We start from the raw sequence: 11,594 nt of genomic DNA, 5'->3' as shown, positions 1-11,594 counted from the left end.
CCCCCCCCTTGACACTGCTGTCATCACTTTGTACATAAAACATCCAACAGGCATGATGACATTATGATGAGTCTGCACAGGCCAGTCCCTCCAGTACCTGTCTGCTTTGTAATATCCAATGCTGCAACTCTTCAAAGAACACTGTGTCGCACCAGGTAACGCTCGTGGGCTTCATTCAGGAATAAATTCAGCTGGAGATGGTGCTTCTCCTCGGGTCGGTTCAAGTGTATTTATGCCGCCTCTTCATCACAAGTCTCAGAGGACTTCTGACATCTCACAGTCTATATCACTGAATAGAATGATGCAACTCCTCAAAGTAAAGGAGAGAGATTGAAAATGAGGCCTCCAAATGACAACCTATGACCGACTGAACTGATCTTTATTGATCTACTTTGAATCATTATTCCTCTGGTGCACTTTTGTGGAAGTTGCACTTTCACAGTCTACCATGTGGGGTCACTATCTTGTCATATATGAGAATATGGCGGTGTTTGAATTTTCTCAATTTTACCTACATTTAGGACAGTTATTATTCAAAGGAGAGTGTTATTATTATATGTTTTAAATGTGATTGGATGGGATCTTTAATGCTCTTTTGGTCTGTCATAATCTGGTCATATAGGACTGAGTGCTGCTTCACATATCCATGTACAGTTTTTCCTCATATCACATTGGTCTGTCTATCTTATTATAGGTCCAAATAGAAGTTACATTATCCTGATGTGTGTGTTATTGCATTATCATATTAGTGTGTCATGATGTGAGGTCAAAGGTCAAAATTACACTTGTTATTCTGGCTCTATAGACCAAAAACATGGATGTGAACCATCAATTACAAGTTGTTCTAATTTGTAACTAATAATTTAGGCTAGTTAATATTCTGCTGATCGTTTAATCAATTGATTGACTAATCATTGTTGCTCTAGACAGATTTGTGACCAGCATAGGAAGCTGTTCGCTGTTATACAGTAAACAATGATGTCCTGTAAAGGTGTCTTACACTTGAATACAATTTCATCCCAACGCTTCATTCAGGGGGGCTTATTAAAAAGTGGCACCAAATTATACTATACATATAATGTGACGTATGAGAGTAAATATAGGCGAATTGTGTGTCCTGTAATGGCAGCGTTGAGTACATTTACTCAAGTACTGCAGTTAAGTACAATTTTGAGGTACGTGTACTTGAGTATTTCCATTTCCACTCCTAAATATTTTACCTTTTACTCCACTGCATTATTGAATAACTTTAGTTAGGGCAGATTCAGATTTATAATACCAAATGCAATCAAGAAATAAATTATAATTTATTGAGATAAGACATTAATGGTCTCTGGGGGGGGGGAATTCACAACATAGGCCTACAATAATAACCCCACCTTTACCAGCTGCACCATTAAAGTGATGATTATAATCCAATATAGGCCTATAAATTATTCTGAAATGGTGAAACTGTTGTACTTTTACTTACTTTTACTTTTTATATAGTATTGCACTGTGGTAGGCTATTGCTACTTTTACCTATAATAAGTATGTAAGAACTACTCCCACCTCTGTGTAATGCTAATAAGGGTAATTAACTGTCTGCTGCTTGATTGAGAGCCCAGCCAGCCAGAGGACCTCTCAGTTTAGATTAAGGTGGATCTTTATGTGGACTTCACATTAATTGGAGTCAGTAGGACTTCTTGTTGGCTTTAAGAATGAAAGGCTGTAGTGTTTCCTGCCGCTGTAACGGTGTCTTGAATCAACTAACAAGGCTGTCTTTATATGTGAGAGCAGAGCAGAGCAGGGAGGGAGGGAGGAGGAGAGCTGGACTCTTCACAGAGAGAGAGAGCTACTGTCAAGTCCACCACGTTAATACACAGAACTACCGCTCAAATCCTTCAAAAATAAGACGCCTATTTGTTGATAAAAGACTTGTTATATATCTAAACTTTCCAAATTCATCACAAGACTAACTGGAGAATAAGGTCAGATCACAGTTCAAAAAGAATACTTAAAGGGACTGTTTGTAACTTCTTACACGTATAAATCAATCCGGGTCGGTGTCCCATTGCGTGCTCGCGTGTGGCTATGCTGTTCGGACGAGACTCCAACACAAACTACACGGAGGCACCAAAACCGCAAAGTTATATCTAGTGAAGCCCGTTTTGTAAACAGTGTTGGCCGCGGTCGGAGGACGCGGGGGAGACCGTAGCTTTGGTCTCCAGGGCCGGAGTCTCTGCTCCTCTGCTCCTCTGCCTGCTTGCCTTCACCATCATCACCGCGCTTGTTCTCACTCTTTTGCTCCACCTCCCGTGCATGTGCGCTCACTACACACTGCAGAAGAGTTAGTAGCTCTGAGAATATCTAGTGCAGGGGTGCCCAATACGTCGATCGCGATCTACCGGTCGATCGCAAAGGTAGTGTGGGTAGATCGCATGGCATTAAAAAAAAAAAAAAAAAAAAAAAATAAATTTTTTTTTTTTTAAAATAGACGTCAGCCAACAAATTGCAACACTGTTTCACCTGAACTCATCTGGAGTGGAGGATGAGATTTTGACACTACGAGCTGACATTCAGCTTCAGTCCAGGGCTCATGGACAGTTCTGGAACTTACTCACAGAGGAAAAGTACCTCAACATGAGGAAATGTGCTACCTCCTTGACTGCATTATTCGGCTCCACTTATTTATGCGAGTCAGCCTTTTCCCACATGAAGATTATTAAGTCTAAATACCGTTCCACCTTGACTGATGATCATTTGGAAGTGTGCTTGACGCTGGCTATCAGCAGCTACTGTCCGGACTATGCATCCCTGGCTGATTCCATTCAGTGCAAGTCATCAGAGTAAGGTAATGACAAAAAATGTACAGAGTTATATTGTACAATATGGGTTCATGCAGTTATGCAAGGTACACCAACATATATTGTACATATAAAGAATACTCAATATATTTATAAATAAATATATGTTTTGCATTTTTATAGTAGGTAGATCATTTTGACTTGGTCATTTTATAAGTAGCTCGCATGCTGAAAAAGTGTGTGCACCCCTGATCTAGTGAATGTACAGTGGACGTTTGTGCAGAAATAAATGCTGCAGCTCCTCCACACCAATAGAGGTTTCTCGTGTCTTGTGAAGTGACTGGGCTCTGCAGTGAGAAGCGTTATCGTCTCCGACCGGGTGCCGGTGTCTCCCCTGTTCCCTCCGGCCGCGGTCGGGAGGCTGAAGCAGGAAAAGCCAACACTAGGATCATCATTGATTCATGGAGAGACCTTCGTCTGGTCAGCTAACATTACTGCCAAGCAGCTGAACTATAGAGTGATATTGTGGTTTTAGCTGACGTGTGTCGCCTCACTGTTTTGAACGATGCTCGATCACGTCTATTTAGAGCGAGCAAGCACGAGCCCGACGCTGACTTTCGTTGACTTAACGGCCACAGGTGTCGCTATGAACAAGCAATTCTGAAAGTTACAAATAGTCCCTTTAACCAGGATAAAATGTGTTAAATTTCGAATATTTCAGAATCCAGTATATTCCTTTTATTTTGAAGGTAGCGCTCCTCGTGTTCCGGTGTTCCTCTTCTCTCCTGCAGGCTTCACACTCCTCGGCGGTAGAAGCGCTCACACACAGCCGCTCCTGCACTCCGCATGTGTCTGCTGTAGACCGGTGGAGGGCTGCAGAGAGGACGGGACACAAACACAAACCTTCACACCAAGATGGACTGAAGCAACAAGATGGACTGCTGGAACAAGAGGTAAGTTGGCCAGGTGAGAGTTAACACTGTAAATTACAGATGTGTATAACAATGCCTATATAGCCATAATGTAAAAAACAATAATCACAAAATATTAATAGTGATGATGAGTTTGTGTCATCATGCTCACCCTGCTCAATGTTAAGTTTGCTGTATGTATAGGACATATCCAGCAACTTTTCATGAGCAATTGTGAAAAAAAAACAGCTATAAACTGTGATTCAATCAAGTCATTATTTTTCTATAATGGACAGATTTTGTCTATGAAAGCAAACACTGGTTAAAAAAATGCCTAAAATGTGAACATAAGGTGCTTTTCTGTGTGGTTAAGTTGCTTGTTTTCACTGAGAGAGCTTTTTATTCATCCACACACTTTTCTGATATATGTTTAATATGAATGAAATTGGCAGATATGATTATTAAAAACCAGCCAGGTTTATCAATCTGTGAGTCATGTTTTTAGATCTGAAAGCAAAATCACATGGAGGAATTCAAAAAAAAAAAAAAAGCCGCCCACAATAATTTGGAGTGGGTAGACCCAGATAATAAAATTACATGCACTCAATGAAAGTGCAGGCTTCTTTTTCTGCATCACACACACTCACACACATACACATGCAACACAGTATAGGCTATACACAGCATACTGAGCGAGAGCGAGCTGGAGGTTTTTATCAGGGAAAATGGTTCTAATCCTGCTTAGTGCACTCACCAACAGGCACCTAGCACCCTGAAATATTTGGTTTGCATGCTGGCAGAGTTGTTTTTCTCATATTGGAAGAATGAAAGTGGAGATTATGTGGGATTTGTGCTTGTTTAGCAAGCAGTGAAGAGAAAGACTGGAGAGAGCGTGCACATGCTGTATATGCTCAGGGTGAATGTGCCTTTACCCTATATATGAGTGATTAACTGGAAACATTGATGTGATACTTGATGACATGGAAGATAAAGTTGCCCCCTTTTATTTGATGCGTGTGTCCTACATGTGTGTTCAGTGCACGTCTATGAGTCTGCAGGACATTTCAATGCTGCTGATGTGTGTGTGTGTTGTGCAGACTGCATGTACTCTCATGTTTCACAGATCAGATAACAGGAATCTTGCAGGACATTTCAATGCTGCTGATGTAACGTCCCCACACAGCAGCGTATTGACAAATTACCTCTGATGATATTACAGTTGCCCTTGCTCAGTTAGATAATGCCGGTTTATAAAAAATCGATTAAATTGAATGGAGAGCTTATGGATGGCACTGAAGGGTTTATTGCCTCTAGGCTCCGGCTGTCAGTTTCACTCACGTAAACCAGAATACATTATCAACAGTAGCAGAGGTGGAGCTGGAGTATATTGCCGTAAACAATACCTGTTGTTTTGCATGCAAAGACACCACAGTTGAGAAATGCCACAGTTCAAGCCTGGTCGTAATATCTGTGTGGCAGTTAACTGTCCAGAGAGAAAAGAGGGAAGTAATGAGCTCTGGTTCTCACTGAACTTCACTTGCCAACGTCTTTCACAACTCATTTGCCGAACGGATAATGATGCACTAGAGTGGCGAGAATGTTGCAAAGGTGATGATGACGTGCAATTATGATGGTGTGTTGCAGGTGTTAGGCTGAAATGAACAGATTTTGTGGACGCACTGGATTCATTTATGTTGTCAACTTATTATCAGCTAGATTTCCACTTGTAAAACGAGTGTCAGCTACTATGAAGCATGTGGCACTGCAGGGAGGGTCTTACTGTACAAACTACAATTTATTATGTTGCACCATAATTACGCAGAGATGAGCTGTGCCCTGTCAGACTTCTAATGTGGTTTTTCATTGTGTTTTACTGAACATAGGGAGTGCCCACCAATTTCCCCTTCTGTGCACAGATATATATAGCACATGGTAGGATTGGGTGGTGGCTGTCATGTTATTGGTTCATGGAGTAGATCAATCTGTTTTTTTGGACTCCTACAGGCACTGAAATCAATGTTTGTGTTCCCTGCTGTTCATTTTGGATGGAGAACAGAGTGACTGTTTATGATGGCTTACATGTTCTGTCTTTAAACGCTAACAAAGCCCATTGTCATATTCCTGATATAAAGACAGACAGACTGGAGTTTTAAAGCCACTTCCTCTTGTTATTCATCGGACAACATATACACCGATATATCTGTGATGAGCTTAAATTCGGGTGTATTGAATGTATAGCCCAACCAACAATATTTAGGCCTAGTAATAGTCTTTTTTTTTACCTTAAAGTGATAGTTCGGGTGTTTTGAAGCGGGGTTGTATGAGGTACTTATCCATAGTAGGTGTATTATCTACAGTAGATGACGGTCGGGATGCCCCTAGCATCGAGAAACAGGCAGGAGCACCGACACCGGAGCAAAGCAATGTACTGCTGTGGACGGGGACGCCAGCAAAACGTATTTTAGCCACCTTAAAGAAAGACCCACATAAAAAAAATCGATATCCGTTCAAGTGTACGTTACATTTAGAATATTTTCCGACGGCTAACTGAACTGAAAGTCAAACGTATCTATACTGTTTTTGTCATCTGAGCCTGCTGGTTTTAGAGAGAGAATACATAAGTCTCACTTTCAGTTCCCCGTCAGAAAGGAGAAGGAAAGGGCTGTCCGACGGCAAGATAAAGCTGTGAAAATATTCTAAATGTAGCGTACACTTAAACAGATGTTGATTTTTTTAGGTGGGCCTTTCTTTTAGGTGACTAAAATACATTTTTCTGCCGTCCCCGTCCACAGCACTGTATTGCTTTGCTCCAGTGTCGGTACTCCTGCCTGTTTCTCGATGCTTGGGGCACGCCGACCGTCATCCACTGTAGGTTATACACTGACTGTGGATAAGTACCTCATACAACCCCACTTCAAAACACCCAAACTATCACTTTAATACACTTCAAGGTGTGCCATGAATACATTTTTTTATAAGAATCCCTTAAAGGTACAGTGAAATGAAAAATACGTTTTCAAAGTTCTAATCCTGTGTCCCTGCGTTAAGAAATTAATTTATTTTGGAAAATGTTACTTCAAAATCCCTCCCTTTTTTTCTTCCTATAAAGGAAAAATAAAATGTGATTTTGGGTGGTGACTAGCAAAATACGCCCATCGTAGTTTATCTTATACAGGCTGCCTGTTTTTTGTTTGTTTGTTCCATTTCCAGTTTTGTCTTTTAACTTTTTCAAAACTTTGTCATACACATCAAAATGTACAGTAGCACTGAAGTGGGGCTGCAACTAACGATTATTTCCATTGTCGATTAATCTGTTGATTATTTACTCGATTAATCGATTAGTTGTTTGGTCTATAAAATGTCAGAAAATGGTGAAAAATGTCTATCAGTTGTCCACAACTCAAATATATTCAGTTTACTGTCATAGAGGAGTAAAGACACCAGAAAATATTCACATTTAAGAAGCTGGAATTGGAGAATTTTGACCTTTTTTCTTAAAAAAATACTCAAACCGATTACTTGATAAGGAAAATAGTTGGCATTAAATTAATAGTTGACAACTAATTGATTAATCTTTCAGCTCTACATTGAAGATTATATTCATTATCGATAAATTGTCTATCTATCTATCTATCTATCTATCTATCTATCTATCTATCTATCTATCTATACATCTATACATCTATCTATCTATCTTTTCTATTGTACATTCGCTGCTGTTGCAATGACCCATTTTCCCCATGGGGCCCATTAAAATTTCATCTGATACCATCTAACCCAACTGAGAAGAAATGGGAACACTTTGAGGACCAACGCAGAGAAAGGGAGAAGGGAGGAGGGAGGAGGATGAGGAGGAGGAGGGTGGTGAATGTTAACACGGGTCGCTTGTAGTGAAGTAAAGGAGTGTAATGTGGGTTTTTTTAAGGGCCCTCCAGATGGCACGTCGACAGGAAGGTTCCGGGGAAACCGGCCCCTAATGACTGGGAGGGTGAATCACCTGAGGGGACAAGAGACATCAAAGGAACCTTTCTCTGCTCCTCTCTCCCTCCTTCTCCTCCCACATGCTCACTTTAGACTGACTTCTTCATTTTCTCCTCCCACACCATGTATCTGATCCACTTAATAGTTACCCCAAGTAATCTGTGGGCATAGCTTTTCTTTTTTCCCCCCACTCATTTTAAAATTTATCTTAATTAATCTCTCCTCACTTCTCCTCTTTTCCTCCTCTCCTCGTTTCCCTCCCTAGAGGACATTCCTCATTTTGACAGTGAGATAGCTGCAGGGCAGGTTTAGACAGAGCTGTCTGAGGGAGAAGAAGCCCTGACATTCACTGAGGCCAGCATGCACATAAACGCGTTAACATCCTTGACCTGTTACAAATACACAACCCGCCAGAGGCTATAGGGAGACGGGATAGAGAGACATAAGACAGACAGTATGGAGCAGAGTTTAAACATGCATGGTCCTGCGGTTTATAAGGTTGTTTGTGATGATCACAGAGGCCACTTACTTAGAGAGAGCGGATGTGTGTGGGAGGAGAGGGTGCTGTTTAAAAGATTAATGCATCCACGCACTCTCATATAAACATGTGTTTGGATGAGAACTGTGACCATAACAGTGGTTCTGCATGTTTTAGTCCTTTACAGATAATCATTGTGCAAACCGCTGCGATTAAGAAAACTGAGCATACTTTGCTTTAGGCATCCATTGGTTTCCATTAGTTACTGTACAATATGAAAATCTCTTAGCAGTTTCTCTCATGTTTTAGTTTTAATATCAAGTCTGCATTCATTTTTGTCAAAGTTAAATTATTGTGAGGTAACGTGCAGACAAATCAGTCGACTCTTAAAGGGGAACTCCTTTAATTTTACACATCGAAATGAGTTTACTCATCGTTGTCGAGTACTTCTCAGCCTATGGAAACAGTTGTGTCATGTCTCTGGTTGCGTTATCTATAATGATGTCATCCAGGGTTATCTCAGCTTGGGTTTACAGTCTACGCGTTTAAAACAAAAAGCCAGTGTTACAATCTGGGTGGGAATGGAGTTTGAAAGACCGTTTATCAGTCAGGGATGGGCTCACAAAGAAACGCTTTTGGTCGCTTTAGGATTGAGTGTTTTTGGAGCTTGACCACTTATAGTGACTCATAGTCAGGATATCTTGATTTCCGGCTGTTCTCATACACCATTCGTAGCAATACCTATGAAAAGTAATGTACTGTGAGTCGTATATATATATCCCACAGAATCAGTCATTGTGTGTAATCCACATAATCGTGTACCAGGAAATATAAAAAGCGACAAACGCCGCATAAAAAGGAGGTCGGGGTGGATGTGTGGGTCAAAAAACACCAGGCTTTTGCCCTGGAGACCGGTGTTCCCCGTGTGAAACCAGAAGTCAACATGGATTTGTTTGTCACATAACTTCCGTACTTAAGTTGTGCCACTTCCAGAGATATTTTAACCCAAGGCACGATCTTTTCCTAAACCTAACCAAGTCGTTTTGTTGCGTAAACCTGACCAAGTTGTTTCCTGTGAAGACGGAAGTTTATTTTGAAAAGACTGTATGCATGTAACGGGCGGAAAAGACACGTGCGTTACGTGTTGCTGGACATTCATAGGAAAACAAAAAATTAGGAATAACTTTTTGTAAGATATCATGATAAGAGAGTCATTTCATGATTTATAGTTCAGCCTCGTATTTCTCTAGCACCACCACAACACTAGGCAGATTTATAGTACATGATCAGGCTGTGTCATGCATTAATTATTTCTTTAATTCACATTGTGATATGAAGTCCAACCCGGCTCATTACTGAATATGAGGCTATTCCACGCAGCCGCCGTATTTATGTGGTTTTGTCCGCTGTGCTAACTGTTGCAGAGATCGTGGTGTGCAGAAGGTTTTCAGTGGAAATGACTTTGCTAGAGGTATGCACAACTTTAAATCTTGTATTCCTATTTTAATTTTTCTCTCTCAAGTGCGAAACTCTAAATCAATAGAGTGCCCCTTTAAACTGATTAACCTTGCAATGATTATGTAACTTTGGCAAACATTAATGCAGATTGGATGTTCACTGTGATGGATTATACAACTCAAACACGTTTGCTAATAGATTTTCTTTGCAGAAATGAATGGAAAACAATGGCTCTCAGGAACAGAAGGAAACATGCTTTTAAGATTTTATGTCGAATTTGCAGTTAAAGAGCTAAAACATGCAAACACACTGATAAGATCCTTTAAAGCAGATATATCTTCTCTGTGGTTTTTGGTCCTGTGGTTTGTTTTCACATACCCACTCAAATCCAATTAATGCATCTGCAAAGTGTGTCTTCCTTTTGAAGAGAACATATACTGTACAGTGGTCTCAGTGCATACATTATTCTTCATATCTTGAATATATTAAATTCCAGCAGGCGCTTTAAACCCGACAGCAGGGCTGAGATGCTCCATTTGTCATGATGAGAGAGGGTCACAAGGTTGCTTCTCAAATGCCTCAGACATTTAAAGGTTGACCTGTGAAGGCTGTAGTACAGAGAGGAGACTGAACCTGTCACCTCTGTGTGATTTTACTGTACTAGTGTGACCGACAACCAGAGATGAGGCAGAGAAGAAATTCATTCTTTCTGTTTTCCGACGGCAAACTCCCGCAGCTCCTTTTTTCTCACACCCTATTTTTTCCTTATTTTCACAAAGATAAACAGCACTTCTAACAGGTGTTAAGAGCGTAACGTTAATATTATTTCTGCAAATAGCACAGACACACACATATTCCCACATAGATGCACACTAATTGAAGCACACACACACTAATGCCCCATGGGCAGGAAGCTCTGCAGCAGGAGGGGAGGAAGTGATTTCGTAGGCTGAACCAGATGCTGCAGAGCTCTGTTTTGGAAACATCTCTGGCCACCAAAATACTTAATCATTCTCTTTCTCCTCTCTTTTTCTTTTTCCCTTCATGACAGCCCAATCATTTATTTCATCTCTCTGTCTCTGACCCTCTCCCGCTCTCGTCCCTGCATCTCTATTTCTAGCAGAGAGAATGAAATATGTGATAAGGGGGGAAAACACATTTATCAGTTATGTCATCTCCGGAAGTGGAGGAAATGTATCCTCTGCCTTGTTTCTGTGTTGGTAAACAAGCCCGACAGCGTTTATGTTGCATGCAGATTTATTAGGTCTGTTATGCAAAGTGGATTTCGGAAAATGCAGTTCAAAGAGATCTTTGATAGAGGATGTGCCGGAACTGTTAAGGTTGAACCAAACACCATGGTTCACAGTAAGCGAGGGAAGTCAAAACGGGAACTATTAGATGTCATGTCAGGATCACTCTTTGTTTCTGTTAATATTTGCTGATACTGAAATTGTAAAACAGTGATAAAATAATAATTGTGGGCAGGATGTTGGTAAGGTGTCAAACGCAAAGTCTCACATTCGAATGATGTCATTTCCTCTCAGTCTGGGTTTACTGGAAAGCTTGACTCACGTAAGGCTTAAGTATCTCATCAACAAAGTTTTCTGCATAATGTTCAAATAACACAGAAATAAATTGTGACTCAAGTGGAAAACTGTCACGGGGAAACTGCTGCACAGTCGCTAGTAGTCATGGTTTGTGAGGCTATAGCTAAATGATAACATCAGCCTGCTTAATGATCATCATGCTGATGTTTAGCAAGTATAATGTTTACCATGTTGCATGCATGCTAACATTTGCAAATGCAGTTTTGCAGCCATTTGGTCTTAAAGTGGACAAATTAAAAAAATGTCCTGATGATGGTGATAAAAGTTAGAAGTTATTATAGTTCACCCTGAGGGTGACGTGGGTTTCTGTACAAAATTGCAATAGAATTTCACATTTAAAACCACAAATGTGAACCTCATGGTGTCGTTAGAC

The 11,594-nt window shown here is 40.5% G+C and overlaps 1 protein-coding gene across 2 annotated transcripts in view; it reads left to right on the top strand.

Moving 5' to 3' along the window:
* The first annotated feature begins 15 nt into the window (after positions 1-15).
* csgalnact1a (chondroitin sulfate N-acetylgalactosaminyltransferase 1a) overlaps positions 16-11,594 on the top strand; it is a 38,691-nt gene continuing 27,112 nt past the window's right edge. Inside the window, exons 1-2 of one of the 2 annotated variants that reach the window (XM_037752838.1) lie at positions 16-155; positions 3,578-3,739. The gene's annotated coding sequence lies outside the window, so the exon portion shown is untranslated. Of the gene's footprint in view, positions 156-3,577; positions 3,753-11,594 lie in introns of both variants that reach the window. The other variant, XM_037752839.1, reaches the window with a different exon arrangement.

Source organism: Sebastes umbrosus, chromosome 19 (genome assembly GCF_015220745.1).
Source record: "Sebastes umbrosus isolate fSebUmb1 chromosome 19, fSebUmb1.pri, whole genome shotgun sequence".
NCBI lineage: Eukaryota > Metazoa > Chordata > Actinopteri > Perciformes > Sebastidae > Sebastes > Sebastes umbrosus.
This window is presented reverse-complemented; position numbering and strand designations above follow the sequence as displayed.